At 41.4% G+C, this 18,493-nt stretch overlaps 1 protein-coding gene across 4 annotated transcripts in view; it reads left to right on the forward strand.

The window, feature by feature from the left end:
* SMYD3 (SET and MYND domain containing 3) overlaps positions 1–18,493 on the forward strand; it is a 706,268-nt gene that overhangs the window by 229,816 nt on the left and 457,959 nt on the right. The window contains exon 1 of one of the 4 annotated variants that reach the window (XM_047841259.1): positions 16,026–16,044. The exons of the other annotated variants lie outside the window; for them this stretch is intronic. The gene's annotated coding sequence lies outside the window, so the exon portion shown is untranslated. Of the gene's footprint in view, positions 1–16,025; positions 16,045–18,493 lie in introns of those variants that run through there. 4 annotated transcript variants of the gene reach the window in all.

Genomic DNA, 18,493 nt, shown 5'->3' on the forward strand with positions numbered 1-18,493 from the left:
TAAATACATTGATTTACTTATTTTGAGAGAGAGACAGAGCGCAGGGGGAGGGGCAGAGAGAGAGAGAGAGAGAGAGAGAGAGAGAGAGAGAATCCCAAGCAGGGTCTGCACTGTCAGCATGCAGCCCGACAGGGGGCTTAAACTCACAAACCTCGAGATCATGACCTGAGCTGAAATCCAGAGTCAGGCGCCAACTGACCAAGCTACTCAGGAGCCCGTAGAATTGGGTATTCTTGAGGGCAGTGGATTGCTTCATAAATGCTTGTTGATTTGAATCTGTTGAGGGGTGGGGGTGTGGGGTGTGGGTTGTGTGTGCTTCGATCAGGGGGAAGAGTTTCAGTTCTTCTTTCACGGTCTCTTTTTGTTTGTAAGGTTTTGTCTAATTTTCCCCTCAAGTTCCCATTTACATGTAATAGGCAGGTTTGGGTTTTACTCCTCTCTCAGCTGTGTGTACATTTTGTAGCTGATATTATTTTATTTTATTTATTTATTTTTAAATTTTTTTTTTCAACGTTTATTTATTTTTGGGACAGAGAGAGACAGCATGAACAGGGGAGGGGCAGAGAGAGAGGGAGACACAGAATCGGAAACAGGCTCCAGGCTCTGAGCCATCAGCCCAGAGCCTGACGCGGGGCTCGAACTCACCGACCGCGAGATCGTGACCTGAGCTGAAGTCAGACGCTTAACCGACTGCACCACCCAGGCGCCCCGTAGCTGATATTATTTTAATACTTGTCACAAAGTCAGGGTTGGTATCGAGAAACACAGAGGACTTCTATTTCTGGAAAGCTAAAACTGTCCTTACAATTGGCAACATTATTATAGGAGGAAAATGAACTCCACTGACAGGCTGGGTGCTTTCTGTTATCCAATCTGAAGTTAATGTGCCTAGTTTCTGTTTGTTTGCAATGAAATTCAGGCTCTGATTTCCTGGGGTCTTTGTAATTGCTAATGAATAAAACAAACTTGCTGTGCTTTGAGAAGGATGAGAGCCAACACTGAGTGCGGCCATATGACAGGTACTGTGCCTTGTGTAGATTAGCTTTTCAATCTTCACGGCAATTCTGTGGGATAAGTGCTGCTATTATCCATGTATTGCAAGATATAAACTGAGGCTTGGAAAAGTGAAGGACCCTGCCCAGGGTCACATAGCTTGTCAGTGGCAGAATTGGGCCCTGACCCAGGTATCTCTGACTCCAGAGCCCATGCTGTTAGCACCTGACAGCACCAAGGCCCTTAAAAGTCCCAAATTCATACCTTGTACTCTGTCCCCCAAGTTGATAGCACCTTGATTCTGGTTGTACATTAAGCATTTGCTGGACTAATGTCTTCACGTATATTCCCAAGAAGGCAGTTTTGTGTATTTTTTATCTTTTTTGTGTTAACAACAGTAGACTGTAGGTAGCCCACACATTGCCTTTCAGATCTGTGCGTATCTTTAATTTTTTGACACTGACAGAAGCCATGGTCTGTTACATATGCAAATATGTATTTTTCAACTGTGCTAATATATCTCATCACTTACTTTAAACATTCAGGTGTTTTAAGAATTTTATGTGCACTATAAAAAGTAATAAATAAAAATACAGATTAGAAATTGAAGTGTCCCAGGAACCATCCTTCTTGGAACCCACCACTGTTAACAGTTAGGTCTATGCCTGTATCTGTATTTAATGTATTCACTCCAGCAGTCACACCACTTATGGTTTTATTTAATGGTTGTGTACTCTTCCATTGTAAGAAACATCAGTTTTTTTGTTTTCATTGCAAAGAACATCAGTATACATATATCTTTACATAATCGTCTGCATAAGATAAATTAATAAAAATGAAATTGCTGAGGTAGATTTTACATTTTTATATTGGTTGCCAAATTGTCCTCTGATATATATTATATTATTTTATATCCCACCAATAATGTATGAGTGCACTGTTTATTTACAAGCTTGCTAGCATATTCTTCTTCTTCTTAATCCTTACCAGTCTTATAAGTGCTACAAGTAATATCAATTTGTAATTTTAATTTTTTTAGTTCTTAAATTCTGATGGGTTTTAAGCCTCGAATTTTGGGTGTTAAAACCTTGAGACTTTGACTCTTTTTCCTGGTGTAATTTTTGAGGCCATGGCAATTCTAAGCAGACCTAGACATTTTCTCCGGTTTTTCAAAGTAGAGATGTTTCTTCCTTCTGTGTATGATGGAGTATAGTACACAAGGAGTGGTGTATGTTCCTCATGGTCCAGTCATTACTGCTACATAATGAGAGCTTTTCGTACAGCCTTATTTTTTTTAAAAATTTTTAATGGTTTTTTTTTTTTTAATTTATATTTGAGAGAGAGAGAGAGCACACACATGCGCTAGTGAGGGAGGAGCAGAGAGAGAGGAGACACAGAATCTGAAGCAGGCTCCAGGCTCTGACCTGTCAGCACAGAGGCCAACGCGGGGCTCAAACTCATGAACTGTGAGATCATGACCTGAGCCAGAGTCAGACGCTTAACCGATTGAGCCACCCAGGCGCCTCTGTACAGCTTTATTTTTAAAGCTTTAGGTCTAGAAAGTTTTCATCTGGTGGAGGTATATCTTTTACTTTTAGAGCCAAACTTCCCAATTTGCCTCTGTTATTTTATGAAGGAATACTTAGTAGGGTATCTGAAATTGTATTGCAAACACAGGAGAACCCCCTGTATTGTTCACAGCTTTCTTTTTTATATTCGAATACTTTAAATTTAAAGCAGTTCATTAGACATTAGATGAGTTTGTAAGCTTAACTGTGCTTGTTGTTATAGAAAAAGGTTAATATTTAGTATTCGGATTTTTTTCAATTTGCTGTCTTTGTAGTGCTTGATATTACTATGCAGTTACATTTTATTCCTGCTGTAATAGCTGCTAATTATTGTTATTTTGTCTCAGTAAGTGCTTTCTTGCCTTTTGTGGATACATCTCTTCTTAGAAGTTCCTTCCTAATTTTGTTTGGCTGTTAATAAAACTGTCTCTGAACCTGCAGGTTTAAACAGACAAAGGAAGAAGCCTATGTTGTTTGTTGTCTTTCCAGAAGAGGGTGTAGCAAGAAAGGGAAAGAACAAGTATATTGTCCCATCCCTCTTCATATTAAGCATCTCTTAAAAATTAAAAATGATGGAATATTCATCATACTAGAAAGCCACTTCCATTATTTATGAATTAATAAATAATATTGGCAATCAAATCCAAGATGTCCTGTTAACAGGAAGCAAAAAGTAAAACTGTCTACCTCTAAAATATGGAGAGCATTGTCCTCTGAGACAAGGATGAATGGATGTAACACATATTTAGGACTAAAATGGAAGTCTTGGAAGGAAAAATCTTTTAATTTAATTAAACAGCATTACAGATTCTAGACAGATTCACGGCATCCTCTGATCGATGCAGTGGATCTATGGTATTTACACATCAGAATAAAATAAATGAACTTTTGACATTTGATGCATGAGAAAATATTCTCATTTTTGCCAAGAAATTTATTTATGCTGCAAGGGGGAAGAAAGGATGGGTTGCTGCTTCCCATTATAAGTCAGTAATTTCAAGTTCCTGATTTCAGAAACAAACGCTGCTGTTATTTCTCTTACAAGAAAGGTTACTGTGTAATCAGAATCCCTAACCTTTATTTTTTGAGGATTCCTGATTTTAGTGAGCTTAGTATAACCATGTTTAAAAATTTTTTTTTTTAATGTTTGTTTATTTATTAAAAAAAAAATTTTTTTTAACGTTTTATTTATTTTTGAGACAGGGAGAGACAGAGCATGAACGGGGGAGCGTCACAGAGAGAGGGAGACACAGAATCTGAAACAGGCCCCAGGTTCTGAGCAGTAAGCACAGAGCCCAACGCGGGGCTCGAACTCATGGACAGTGAGATCGTGGCCTGAGCCGAAGTCGGACGCTTAACCGACTGAGCCACCCAGGCGCCCCCCAAAAAAATTTTTTTTAACGTTTATTTATTTTTGAGACAGAGAGATACAGAGCATGAACGGGGGAGGGTCAGAGAGAGGGAGACACAGAATCTGAAACAGGCTCCAGGCTCTGAGCCATCAGCACAGAGCCTGACGCGGGGCTAGAACTCACGGACCGCGAGATTGTGACCTGAGCCCAAGTTGGCCGCTTAACCAACTGAGCCACCCAGGTTTATTTTTGAGAGAGAGAGAGAGAAAGAGAGAGAGAGACAAGTGGGGGAGGGAGGGAGAAAGAAGGAGACACAGAATCCGAAGCAGGCTACAGGCTCCGACCTGTCAGCACAGAGCCCGGCTCGAACCCACGAACCGTGAGACCATGACCTGAGCTAAAGTCAGACACTTAACCGACTGAGCCTCCCAGGCACCCCAGGATAACTGCGTTTGATGCACTGTTTGCACTTTCTCACTCATCCAGCCTTGGTGGGCTAGTTTCTGCCTCCACTACTACACTGATGTAAGTCGTTACATCCTAATGCGGATTCCAGTATCTTTTCTGTTCCTGCATTCTGGGAGAGCTCCCTGAGGCCTGCATTGTTGATGGTCCCTTCCTGAGACCCTTCTCCCCAGACTTTCAAGACATGCTTGTCGCCTTGCTTGTTAAGACCTTTACATGTTGATCTCCCCCAGCATTAGCCTCGTTCCTCTTTATTACTGTCTTGACATTGTTTTCCAAGGGGTGGGGGTCATTCTCTTTTGTAGATTGAGTTATTGCTTTTTCACCAATGAGTGAATCTTTGTTTCAGGACCCCGTCCTGAGTGCCAACCCTGTTTCCATCTGCTGCCTAATTACAACACATCCCCGTCTCACTATTCAGTCTGCTTAAAGTGTGGATGATTATTTCTCCTTCCGCTCAAGTCTGTACTCACTCACGTATTTCCTTTACCATTTAATGTCCTCCATTCTGAGTTCCTCAACATAGAGACTTTTGGTCTTAATATTTCTAATATCTCCATGATCTTTAAGGCAAACGGGCAAAAGTGTGTTGCCTTTGCTAGCTGTAGATGATATCATTAGGTAACTTGTGAATATTTTGCCTAGATTTAATAAAATTTAAAATAATTTGATCTTATGAAGTTGGCTGTAAACTTAATTGCAATTAAAAAATGTGTATCTCCAGCTGATCCTTTTCAGGAACAACAGTTCCTTTTTGGGAACAACAGTTCTCTAATTTTATACTCATGACTTGTTACATGGGAGATTTGATTTCATGTTGTTTTCTGGACTGTATTTCAGTAAATTAACTATGTTTAAATGTAAATGTATTTAGTTTTTTATTTTTATATATAAATATTCATTTGTAAAATATGTTGTATATGATGTAAATGTGTTATAAATGAAATAAATATACATTATTAAAATAAAGTTATACACACACACACACACACACACACACACATTTGTACTTACCACGTGTAAGTTCAGAGCTGGCCAGCGAGGAAAAAAATTTCTTCCAGCACGGATGTTGATATTTTCTTACAAAGCTAATTTATTGTTGAAGTAAAGGGAGTGCAGTTTTATTCTGGCTGTCTTTGAGGGCATTGAGCATGTATATGCTATTCTGTAAAATCATTACAAATAGGAAAGAAATCATATTTGGGGACATTGTTACCATTTCTTGGATAGTTGAGAAACAAGTACTAGAAAAGCTTCCCAGGAGGGGAAGATCTGTGTGATTTTCATGATCATGACTAAGGCTGTGCTGATTACATAGAAGTTGCCCCTGTGTGCAGCAACAGTCTGTGTGTTCAGACTTCAGAATGTTCTAATTAATAATAATAACTTCCTTCCTTTTTTGTTTGGAATCAATTTGTCTTGAATATATCCTCTGACATTTTCTAGAGAAAAGTAGAAGGCTAAATTATCCAAGGATATCGTGGAGTTCAAAACCCAGCCCTTCACACAGACATACATGCGCGCGCGCGCATACACACACACACACACACACACACACACACACACACACACACACACACAGAAAACAAAACACTAAACCGAAACCTTTGAGCTTTCCGTGAGAAATTCGGTCTTCATGATTCCTACTTCCTTTGAGAAGTGATCTTGTTCTCCTTTTGATGAATTCTGACTTTCTTGTTCTGTGGCTGCCATCTCAGTTGTTGAACGATTTATTTTTCTTGCTCAGAGAATGGAGTTTTCCAGATCATATGACTATACCTTGTATTGTTGTCAAGGTCAAAATCTTTTAATTTTATTGATAGAACTGGCATTGTAACCTGAGGGTCTCCTGCTGTATATTTTAATCCTGTCATATTGCCTAAAAACAGTCATATCTTGGCTTTTGGTCCAGCAATATTTTTATTAAATTCCTTGGCCACATCTAGTTTACTTTTCCTTGAGAGAAATATAACAATACTACCAGCATCATGATCGCAAATAGATTGTTACCGTGGCAACCTGACAGTTTTTAATATTAGAATTTTCTTGTTAAAGCAGAACTTATGACACTGGGGACCTTTCCCTGACTGTGAAAACTTTATGCTGCTTCTTACAGTTGGTATTACCCTGTGTCCAGTAACAACATTATTGTTCTTTAATAAGAAAACAGTTAATTTTAAACATTTGCTCAAAATTTCTTTGCTTCTATGATAGGAAGACCTATGTTTTCTCAACTCCAGTCCTTCTTTGCTGTGGTGTCTTTTACAGGTAGACGCCAGTGAGATTTGTAAGAAACACTAAAGAGAATCACAGTTTTGTATCTGACATCAAAGAACTTTGCCATTTACTAACGGCACGAGTGGTCTTGGGAAAACTGCTTAGTCCTTGGGACTGTTTCTAAAAATTGTAGGTGGGAGTATTAGTCCCTGTCTTATTTGTCTCGTGAGCATGTGTTAATAAAGTAATACGTAAAATATTTATTACTCCTTTTTATTTACAGTGGAGAAGGAAGGTTAAATGCATACATAATATGTATGCATTGTATTGGGTTTGTGTATTACCTCATTTAGCCCCCACAATAACTCTGTGAAATAGATATATTATTCTCAATGTATGTAGGAAGATGTTTATAGGCAGAGAGCTTAATTGGCTTGCTCAGATCACACAACTTACTAAATATCTAGGTGGACTTGGAACCAGAGTTGTCTGTCTCTGTTTCCAGTGCTTTCTCACTAATTCTTGTGCCTGCCATGGTAGCTGGCACATAGTAGGTGCTGGATATTTGTTGAATAAATGAATACTGCAGTGAATACTTCTGGGAAGTGGTAGCTTGCCCTTGATAAGGCTGACCATTTCATTTGTAGATGAGCTGGATCTAGACTAGCCAAGAAAGGAGAAATCACTAATTCTGCAGAAGGTAGGCTCTAGTTGTTTCTCTATATATATTTTTTTAATTTGAGAGAGAGAGAGAGAGAGAGAGAGAGAGAGAGAGAGCAAGGAGGGGAGGGGCTGAAGGAGAGAGGATTGTAAGCAGGCTCCACACTCAGCACAGAGCCTGACATGGGGCTCAATTCCACGACCCTGGGATCATGACCTGAGCTGAAATCAAGAATTGGATGCTCAGCTGACCAAGCCACCCAGGTGCCCCTATAATTTTCTTCATAGTCACTCGTCCATCAGGCTTTCATCAGACCTTACTGAACGAACACTATGTGCCAGGGCCCTGTACACACAGAGATGACTAAGACGGTCTCTGCAGCTGACAGCCTGGTTGGCAGTTTTTGTAGTCAGGTTCTTTTGAAGGTGCATCAACGTGTTCAAGTATATATAGTATTTTGTTAAGCATTTACTTCATCACCAAATAACTTTGTTATTAAGGCCTAGAGACTATTCCACTCTTTGCTGCTTTATTAGTAATTAAGAAACCGCAAGAGGCATACTGCTCTGAAGCTCTGAATAAATACAGTTTGACATAGACACCTTAGCATCTCAGGGGCAAACTTCAAGGCAAATTGTTATTTGTTCATTGTCCAGTCATTGAGTGCTTCTTGTGCTAGCCACTTATATTTCGTTACAATCTTCGTATAAAGATTGTTGCTGTTGGTTCATTTCCTCTAATAAGATTGTCACAGTCACATAAAGGGTACTGTACACAGGGGGCTCCTGCCCTCACAGTGGACCAGAAGGGCATCACCCCCCGGCTGTGAGTGTCTAGGATGGTGATTGGTGGGGCAGGGCCTCTTAGCCAAGTCTGTAAGTCTTTGCAGCTTGACAGGGTTGGGAGAAGGGCTGTTAAGTAGAGGAGACGGCATATGCCATCACACAGATAGAAAAGATGTTGCCTCTGAGAAACTACTGAGCGATTCAGTACGGCCAGAGCATGGCCAGAACATGGCCAGGAGGCAGGAAATTGCTCAGAAAAGAGGCGAACGATAGGCAGGAGCCAAGGAGTTGGACCTTGTCTTGAAGGAGAACCATTTGCAGGTTTTTAATTTGACAAGAGCTGTGGGATTTGGGGAGTTTGATGTGCACTTTAGAAATCTCTTTCTACAGAGGCCTGGAGGATGGTTGGAAGAAAGCAGGACTGAGGCTGGGAAGCTGCTGCAGCAATCGGATCGAGGAACTGTGTGGCCTGGGGCTTGCGGCTGTGGCCGTGGTGGCCGCGGTGGGCAGCCATAGGAGGAGGAAGGGGGTGAGGACGGTGGAGAGGCAGGATAGCTAGTGCTTGGAGACTGCCCATGTGGATGGCAGAAGAACGGAGGCCGAGAGGATGTCTCTAACCTGGCAAACCCAGGCAGGGGGTGGTAGCGCCCTTCAAAAAGACGGCAGGTCCAGCAAGAGTCGCTGACAGCAGGGGGAACGGAGGAGAGGGAGTGCTGGTGTGGATCATAAGTTCTGTTCTGAACTCGTGAGAATATGAGGTGCTTGTGGGATGTCAGGTGATGCAATCAGAAGGGAGCTGGACATTGGAGACTGAGTCTCAAGAGAGATTTGGCGGGGAGGAAATTGAGACGTGAGGACTCAGAATTGCTGGCGGCTAGCTGGTACTGCAGAAGTGGGAATAATACAGGGAGAGGGTGGAAATGAAGACGGTGGGCATGTGGAGGGAACCCTGTGGAACAGGGCTGGGGAGGAAGCTGGCTGAAGAAGCAGCCAGCTAAGGCGACTGAGAGGGAACGAAGTCGGAGGACACCGTGGAGAGAAAGATGTTGTAGAAACCAAGGGAGAAAACCTTTCCAGAAGCAAGTCAACAGTTTCCCGCTGTGGAGAGGTCAGTTATGATGAGGACTGAAGTGTTCATTGATTCCAGTAAAGAATTCTATAGTGAGCTTTGCTAGGTCACCTTAGTTAGAGTGGGGAGTGCTGGGTCGTCTAAGGAAATTCGGCTGTGAGTGAGCAGAGAGTAGGATGGCAGTTAGAAAGGGGAATGGAAGTTGATGGTTGACTGGTTGTTGTAATGTGTTAGAAGCTTGGGAGCCAGTAATGCAAATTTAAAGACAAGTTGGGGTCCGGGTTGTTAGTGATGAAGTAAGATTTCCGAGAAGGTGAGAGCAGAGGAATGTAACCCTGAGTCCCCCGATGGCCCATTGAGCCTGTTGTGAGTTGTCCCCGTGGGGCCAACCGCAGAAGCTCGTGCAGTGGTCTCACCAGTCGGAGGGCCTGGAATGCACACATGCCTATGACGATGTGTGTGTAACACTACTCTGAGGTCACAGTCCCCTAGTTTTTTTCACTCACCTTCTGATAATGCCTTAAAAGAAATCGCAATTTAATAAAAAGCAGACTGACCATTACATTAAAGCATAGCCTTCTAAAAGCTCCAGGTGCCCTCGGGTGTTTGCGTAGGTACACGTACACAAGGTAGAAGAAGGGAACCATTTGTTGTACAGACTGCACAATGCACACCACTCACAAGTGGCCTGCCGATGCCAGACCCTCGTGAGAAGACTGTCCACCAGATTGTAGACCCATTAATTTTCTGTAGGGGGTGATATGCTTCATGGTCCCTTCTGATGGGGACCTGCAAATTGTCCTCATAATTCCCAGCATGCATAGAATGACGTCATGTATGATCTGGTTTGTCCTCAGTGCTCCCGCGGTACAGATGCGGTAAAAAGGACAGGCGTTGACCCCCAGGTGTGGCAGCTTCTGATGTTTGCTCTTTGTGGTCCTCTTGGTTTTTTCTACAGGTTTTCTCAACTTGTGCTTCTGTTTTCAGTCGTAACTCTTACTGTCAGCTAAAATTATTTTCTTGAAGCTAGTTAGCTATTGACTTTTTTCCTTATGTTTTTTTAAAATAGGCATTTCCCTCCACCATTTGCTCAGCAACTTATGTTGCTTTCTGTTGCAAAGACTTTAGTCTTTTTTATTTAACGTTTATTTATTTCTGAGAGACAGAGACAGCATGAGCAGGGGAGGGGCAGAGAAAGAGGGAGACACAGAATCTGAAGCAGGCTCCAGGCTCTGAGCTGTCAGCATAGAGCTCGACACGAGGATCAAACTCACAAACCGCGAGATCATGACCTGAGTTGAAGCCGGATGCTTAACCGACTGAGCCACCCAGGTGCCCATGTTGCAAAGACTTTTATTTCAGCATGGCCTTTTTTCCCCCCCTGAAAGCTCTTAAGTCGTAGGTTGATGGTACCTGCTGACAGTACTTTGAGGAAACCTTGTACTGTGCAGGCCTTTCATTATGTCACCTGGTTTATTGCAGTGTAGACCTACAAAAATTATATTGTGCTGTGCTGGAGTGACTTAGTATGTTGGAGTGGATTTTTATGAGCAATATATTTGCCCCATACAGTGATCATATCTCCTTTAATATGTGACACTTATAGTAAGTTTAAGATACAGCCATTCTGGATTGGTTTGGGGAGGTAACAGTGACTCCTTTACCCACCGACCTGTGTGAAAATCACATTTATTTTTTCCCAAGACCAATATTTTCTTCTTCCTATTGTAATTAGTTTTCTCATTCTGCAAGTTAACTATGATAATAAATACTGAATACTTGGCATGTTTTCTCAAGTATGAAAATAAAAGCTTATACTTAATGTGTAAATTACAGCTGAACATAGGTCCAGACATATGGTTATTAGTGTTGCTTAAATCACTGGGACTTTTTGTCAGCGTTGTTACAGATGTTCTCAAAGGGCCTTCAAATTGCTTTCCTTTTTGTCCTCTATAAATAAAGTTAATACATTTTTAAATGCATGAATTTCAAATTTATGTGCCCCTGTACTTGGAGATCCACATATAAACAGCAGTGACCAGTTCTGAGGAGTCCAGATGCCCTGGGCTTGCTTACATGCCTCCTGGTCTCTAAACATTTGCTTTCGTGTTTCTGGCTAAAAGCCAGCAGCAAATTATACTTTCCGTGCAACTGTTAGCGCATTCTCTCCCTTCTCAGAGCATGATCTGCAAAATGTACTCATAAGACATCAAATTTGAATTGCAAATTTGTGTGTGAATATTATTTTACAAGTAGTCAGGAAAGAAACCAAAGGGGAACATTTCCCTAATTTGTTAGCAAGCTGTACACATAATTTGTAACTGATGCTCATCTTGACCATATAGTCATCAGCATTCTGCAGGGTATGGAGATGCCAGTATTCTCGAATCTTTCTTTTCTTTTTATTGAAGTCACTTTATTAACCTATGTGTCTTCTGTTTTTCTTAAATTAAAATCTCATTAAAAAAACTTTTTTTAATGTTTTTATTTATTTTTGAGACAGAGAGAGACAGAGCATGAGCAGGGGAGGGGAAGAGAGAGAGAGGGAGACAGAATCTGAAGCAGGCTCCAGGCTCTAAGCTGTCAGCGCAGAGCCCAACGTGGGGCTCGAACTCACAAACCACAAGATCATGACCTGAGCTGAAGTCGGACGCTCAGCCGACTGAGCCACCCAGGTGCCCCAAATTAAAATCTCATTTAATTGTACCATCACAAGGTAGCAAATGGTCTTTATTTTACAGTGTCTAAAATTGCCTGTTTTAAAAGAAGTACATAACCTCAGATTCGTTTATTAATTATTACTTTGAACTGCTTTGTAGTAGACAGGTGATAGAGTGGGTGAGATGAAGGAGATTATGATGACTGTGTATAATTATATGTATTTGCTTCAGAATAAAGCTAGATTTTTCTTCTCTGTGCAAGGGGAGAGAGAATGAGAAAAAGAAGAAATACTTTTTTCTCTTCATTTTGTGAGGTGTTTGTGCTTTTACTTTTTTTGGGCCGATCATGGTATTGTTATTGATACTAGGAAATCAAACCTCCAGATACTGAAAGAAAAGCAGTTGAATGAAAGATCACCAGGTAGTGATGGCCTTGGCAGTGTGTCGATGTGTCTGAGACTCTCACGCTCTAAATTAAAGTCAAAGTCAAGCCTTGAAGTTTCCTATAAGCCCAGTTTTAAGGTTGGACAAGTTACTGTTTTTCCAGGTGCACTTCATTTGTAAAGAAACTTCCTGTAGAAGAATCATACCCATGGAGCTGATAACTTAAGAAATTAATCATATATTTTCTTTCTTGATAGCTTTGGCTCCCTCCCTTGACTAGTTTCCTCTCTGTTCACATGCTAATATAGTTAACTTTGCTGTATTGCTTTTTCTCCCATAATCCGGATCAGTCACTAAATTTTGAATATCATCATCCAGACATGCCTTAAGCTGTGGAGGACCACACTCGGTCACTGAGGAGATGGCTTCTTTCAGAGCCTTGTACTTAGCCTTGCTGAGTTAGGGTTGTTTTCTCCACACAGAAGAGAAATCACACACATTGTGATAAATAAACAAGTGACTCTCACCATCTGCACCAATCATTTGGGAATTATTTTGAGCAGAGTGGCTCCCCGTATTCGTAATATTGGCAAATGGCTCTTGCTGAAGGAGCCTGCCGTGTGTGGCTACTGATCTGGGTTGCCCTCAGTTACTGCTGTGGACCCCTGTTGGTGAATTCAGGGCTACTGCCAGGGCTTGGGTAAAATCTCCTTTTGCCATCAGCAGCTATGAATAATAACATGTTGACTGAGCATGTACTATGTACTGTGCACTGTGCTAAGTACTTTACTTGAATTATCTTGTAAAATATCCACTTGCGATCATTGTCAGTGGGTGACAGATTTATATGCACTATTAAGTCTGCAAAGAAAATATACTATTAAAATATAATTTTCCGAATGTTAGAACTTGGCTCTCATAGAAATACAGACTGTAATGTGTCAGTGATTTATTAACTTATTAACAAGGAAACTGGTAAGGATTAATGATGGCTCCAAGAGTGTTTCGGCATTAAAAAACAATGTTGGAGTAAGATCGCTAGGTTGGAGAGGCAAAGCTGGCAATGTTCTGCAGGCAGTAAAGCCACAACTTTTAGGGTTATCCTTTCTGTGGGCCAGGAACCTACAAGTTAACCTGTGGTTCTACATGTCTATACTCTAATGGGATAATAAATAACACAGTCAAACCAGGGACATTGCTCTAGAGAATTAAACCTTGGGCAAGCCTGTTAAATGGTACCTCATATGACATTGCAAGGGCATGTGGCTTTTTTCATGTTTTGGATAATTTTCATAACAATGGCCTCTTTAAAAAATTTTTTTAATTGAAATATCGTTGACACAAGGTGTTAGATCGGTTTCAGGTATATATACAACATAGGGATTCAAAAACCCTGTATTATGCTGTTCTCACCACAAGTGCAGCTACGGTGTCACCACACAACGCTATTATGATACCATCGATTGTATTCCCTATGCTGTGCCTTCTGTCTTCATGACTTGTTCTTCCCGTAACTGGAAGCCTCCTTCACCCACTCCCCTTCACCCACTCTGCCCATCCCCCCAACCCTCTCCCCTCTGGTGACCATCAGTTTGTTCTTTGATTTAAAAAATTTTTTTTTAACATTTATTTATTTTTGAGAGACAGAGACAGAGCGTGAGCAGGGGAAGGGCAGAGAGAGGGAGACACAGAATCTGAAGCAGGCTCCAGGCTCCAAGCTTTCGGCACAGAGCCCCGAGGCAGGGCTCAAACTCACGATGGTGAGATCATGACCTGAGCTGAAGTCAGATACTTAACCAACTGAGCCACCCAGGCGCCCCCATTAGTTTGTTCTTTGTAACAGTGACTTCTTCATATTCTATAACTGAGTTACTTTTCCTCCCAAGCCTCCACCTCGGTCGGGACTGGGGGTGGGTTAAGGGAAAGAATGTGCAGCACTGGGACAGACTTGCCAACTGATGGTGCCTCTCTTCCTTCTGGTTTCAACTGTTTCTCTTGTGTAGCTCAGCTTCTTTTAGGTAAATGCTCAACCCTTTGCATTTTCTCCGGGAGCAAATCTGTCCTCTGGTCCTTTCTTACTTCTGTGCCAGGTGGTTTATCTAGTCTGGTCCCTGAACTGGCCTAAGCCTCTGCTCTTGTGATCACTCCACCCTGACGTTGGTCTTCTGCTGCCATCCATCCTGTCCCTGTGTCCACATGACCCACTGGGTTGCAGAGAAGTTCAGGGTCCCGGGCACGTTACGCTGTACGTGCATGGCTGTAGGGGGCTAGAGGAGGCCTTCGCTGAGTTTTGCTTCCTGTTCTGTGTTGGTCAAGGTTTTGAACCAAATGGGAGGCTTCTCTTAGAGCTTATTCTAAATCCAGGCTATACATTATAATCATCTAATGGTGCTTTTAAAAAGTTACCTCATCCCAGACCAATCAAAATGTCTGGGGGTAGGGTCAGGCAGTAGAAGGCTCCAGAGGCTTCCCAGGTGATCCTGGTATTCCTGGTGTTCAGGTAGGCTCAGAGAGGCAGGTCACTGCCAGTGCTAAGGTTTTTATAACTACCTCATCCTTAATTGTTAAATGCTTAAGGGATTTAGAAAACACATTTTCTCTTATAAGACTTGGCTTTTAAGAATGTTGTCTTGCTGTTGCTTTAAAACAATGATTTCCGAGTGTCAAAACTTAATATCAGTCCTTTCCCTTTGTAGTTGTCTTTCAACAAACTTAAAAATCCCTCGGGCAAATGGATGCCTTTGACAACAGAGGCAGAGTCAAGTATAAGGAAACACACAAAAGCACATCTAATTAATATATTTCAAGAATGATAGTCCCACAACTTCCTGTTGTCCCCATCTTAGAGGGGCGATAACTGAGGCAGAAAGGTTTAGTACAACTTGCCCAAGGTCGCTTAGCAAATGATGGAACTGGAATTTGAACCGGTCTATTTCACTCAGCCCTGTTTGCATATGAAGCTAAGTTCTTCTGGCATCTTGACTTCAGAGATAAAATGGCAAATGTATTTTTAGAAAATACAAACTATTAAATAGTGATGAGAGTCATGAGCTTCTACTAGAAAAGCTTTTAAACTTGTAATGAAACTGTAAAATGAAATCTTTAGCTCGTCTGACCTAATCACTATTCAAAACACCATTTACATGAGAAAATATATCTTAAGTTCAGAACAGCTTTGGACTTTAAATATCAGACTTTTGGAAATTGCCTTTATTAATATTTTCTAACCAGTTAATATTCATGAAGTTCTAAAATGATTGTTACCATAGATTTTATTATCTATGTCTTAGGGTCAAATATTTTGTAAAGATATACAACTCCAATTTTATAAAGAAAGTCAGTGGGAGACAATGTTTCCATTTGGATTTGGAATTCAAAAAGTCTGATTATCAAACATTTAAGAGGCAAAAGATGAACAAAAGTGGGGTCTTGTATTCCCAGTTGTATTGGGAAACTATTAAGTACTACATACGAATTTCTGAAATAAAGATTTTGTTTCAGATGTTCAAGGAGTTGATAGAAAATGGGCACTAATTCTCTCAGAACGTGAGTCCCGAACGTTTGTCAGCCCGGTGCCGTCCTCAGAAGTCACCCTGAGTGGCAACTTGGGAGATTAGTTTAATTTGTAAGGCAACTTTTATATGCACTTGGACTTCCCAAACCTGTGGAAAATATTTACTTGCAGGAGGCATTGATGGGAGCAGGGTTTGTGATCGTCACGTTAAAGACAAGTGCTGGCAAGTGCCAGAAGGCAAGGTTTTGTTATCTGTCGTCCTTCATGAAGCTTCTCGTGGGGTAGAGGCTCAGCTTTAGATGCCGAGACCCCAGAGGACGGAAATTTCTCCTGATATGGGGAGAATTCACTTTGTAGACCAGGTGGCCCCGGGAAGGTAAGTGTCTAAGTGTCGAAGGTGGTCACGGGAAAGCTCAAAGACCCCGCCCCGAACCTGCCGCTTCCTTTGTTCTGCTCTGCCACACGGAGCCAGATGCCAGATGCGGAAGTGCTGCAGTGCTGGCCTGCTGGGAAATCCGAGTGTAACAGCCCGCGGAGCCCTGTGCAACGCTCACTGCCATTGCACACTGGCTGCCAGGATGTGCGTGGGGCTGGGGGGGGGGGAGGGGACGCAGGACACATCTCGTAGCAAGATTTCATTTCTAAGAAATATTCGTAGTCTTTTTTTTTTCCCCAGAGTGATTTATAATGTTTGATTTTTATATCAGTTGGTTTGCTGTTTTACTCAAATATTGATGTGTGAAATGTAAACTTAATTGGATGCAAACACCTCCTTTTGTTATTTATTTAATCAGTTGTTTGAAGCTGGACTGTTCCAGACGGCATGTCTGCAGGTTACGTGTAGGTCACAACTGGCATGGGGTCTGAAATCTGCAATGGGCTATGGTCTTTGTTTATGACAGGGTGATGTGAAGAGCGGGAGGTGTAAATTCTAAAGATGCAGTAAGCAGGGATCCTGCAAGATTTCCGTGAGGGCTGTAACTTCTGTGCACAGTCTTGTGCTTTTGATGTTGTAGGTATGGCACTTAGATTTTTTCTGGTCCACAGAAGCAGGTGTCATTTAAGGGACCAGTGGACGAGAGTATTTGAGATTTGACCCGTATTGGCCAGTTACCAAAATAAGACATATCCAAGTACACAAGCATATATGAACAGGAGCTTCCTTTATACACGAGCAAGGGAAGCTTTGTCGTGTTGATTATTGGCAGGAAAGGGAAAGGAAGGAGAGAAGGCAGGATGGAGTCATTTAACGTATGGAAAGTTCAAGTCCTGCTAGAGTAAGGATTCTGAGGGCCTATCTGTTGAGACTGAGGGTTGAGGACAAGACTTTAGGAGGGAGGTCATATGGGGTTGTGTTTATTCAACACTGACATTCCAGGCAGCATGCTAAGCCCTTTGCACGGGAGAGCTTGGTTTTACAATCCAGTCAATCTTATTCTATTTGATTTAGAAAGGTAGGGGGCTTGGCTAAGATTACTATTGCAGTCTGAACCCAGAGCCCAGAAACGACCATTGCTTTATTGTCTACATGTTTCCTCGGTAAACTTTAGGTTTTTCAGGTGACCGTTGTTGAACAGGAGAACCCGATTTCTCCTGACCCCTGCTCTCCTGTGCCGGGGATGATGCCGAAAGAGGAGGTTCACTCCAGTCTCTTTTAAGGAATGATTTGGAGCAGTGGTGTGTAGGGTAGGAAGCCATGGAAAGTTATTGACAGTCCTGAGACTCAGGGGTTATTCGTTCTGGTTTGGGGAGAGTGGTTGGATCTTCAGTTTTACCTTATTTAACAACCACAGTGAATCAGATTTATTTACAATATTTTCTAGGCATTTTTTTTTGTGTGGACTGTTTAGTTATTTCAGTCATGTATACATTTTTACCACTTTCCCCATAACATATGTTGAAGCAGAAGTCTCATCTGCTAGAAGCAATATTAAAAGTGCTTACATAACAATAATGTTGATACAAAAGATCATATGTAACCAAACAAAGAAGTTTAACTACTGTACATCATTTATCTTCATCTGTCTGGAGTGGCAAGGAAGGAAAGAGATGCTGAGAAATGAGAAGGAAGGAAGAGAAAAAATGCATTAGCTTTTTTGGGAACATAAAAAATTTTTTGGATTTCTACCCTGTATTTGTTTTCATGATTTTCTTTGCTTTTCTTCTTTTTCTCTTAATTGGTTTCAGGTTCTAGTAAAGTCCAGGACCTGTGTGTGTCATCATCCTCTGATGTAGAAGTCCTCTTCCTATTTGCTTTTTAACTGACTAATGTTAAGTCATATTTCCATAGCATTCTGTTTACTCATATCTGGAGGCTTCTTTTCTTGACATAGTTAAATATGAATGTCTGTGTTCGGGAATCAAACCTCTGTCTTTTTTTCCCTCCATCCTTTCTCAGTGCTTAAGCACAGATCGTGCACATTGTATGCAGTTAGAAGGCATGTTCACTCAATAATATATCCATTCATGTATTCTGCTGGCAGGTTTTGAGTGCCTGATATGGGCCAGTTACTGGGGATGTGCTGGGTTTTAGGGATATAAAGATGGCAATGGTGTAATCCCCTATTCCTAAGACACCCACTCTCTTATAGAGGAGAAACGTCTGTTGAGAAGAAAAACATTGGAGTGTGCTATGATCAGTGTTAGAATAGAGCTTTCCTGATCCATGAACTAAGCATAAAAATACCTATCTCCTAGAATTATCAAGTGGGGTAAATATGATAGTGTCTGGAAAGCACCAAGCCAGATACATAATAGGTCATCAATAAATGGCAGCTGTTATTATTCATGAAGTACAGTGAGTTCATAAAAATGGAAGAGATACA

Source organism: Prionailurus viverrinus, chromosome F1 (assembly GCF_022837055.1).
Source record: "Prionailurus viverrinus isolate Anna chromosome F1, UM_Priviv_1.0, whole genome shotgun sequence".
Lineage (NCBI taxonomy): Eukaryota > Metazoa > Chordata > Mammalia > Carnivora > Felidae > Prionailurus > Prionailurus viverrinus.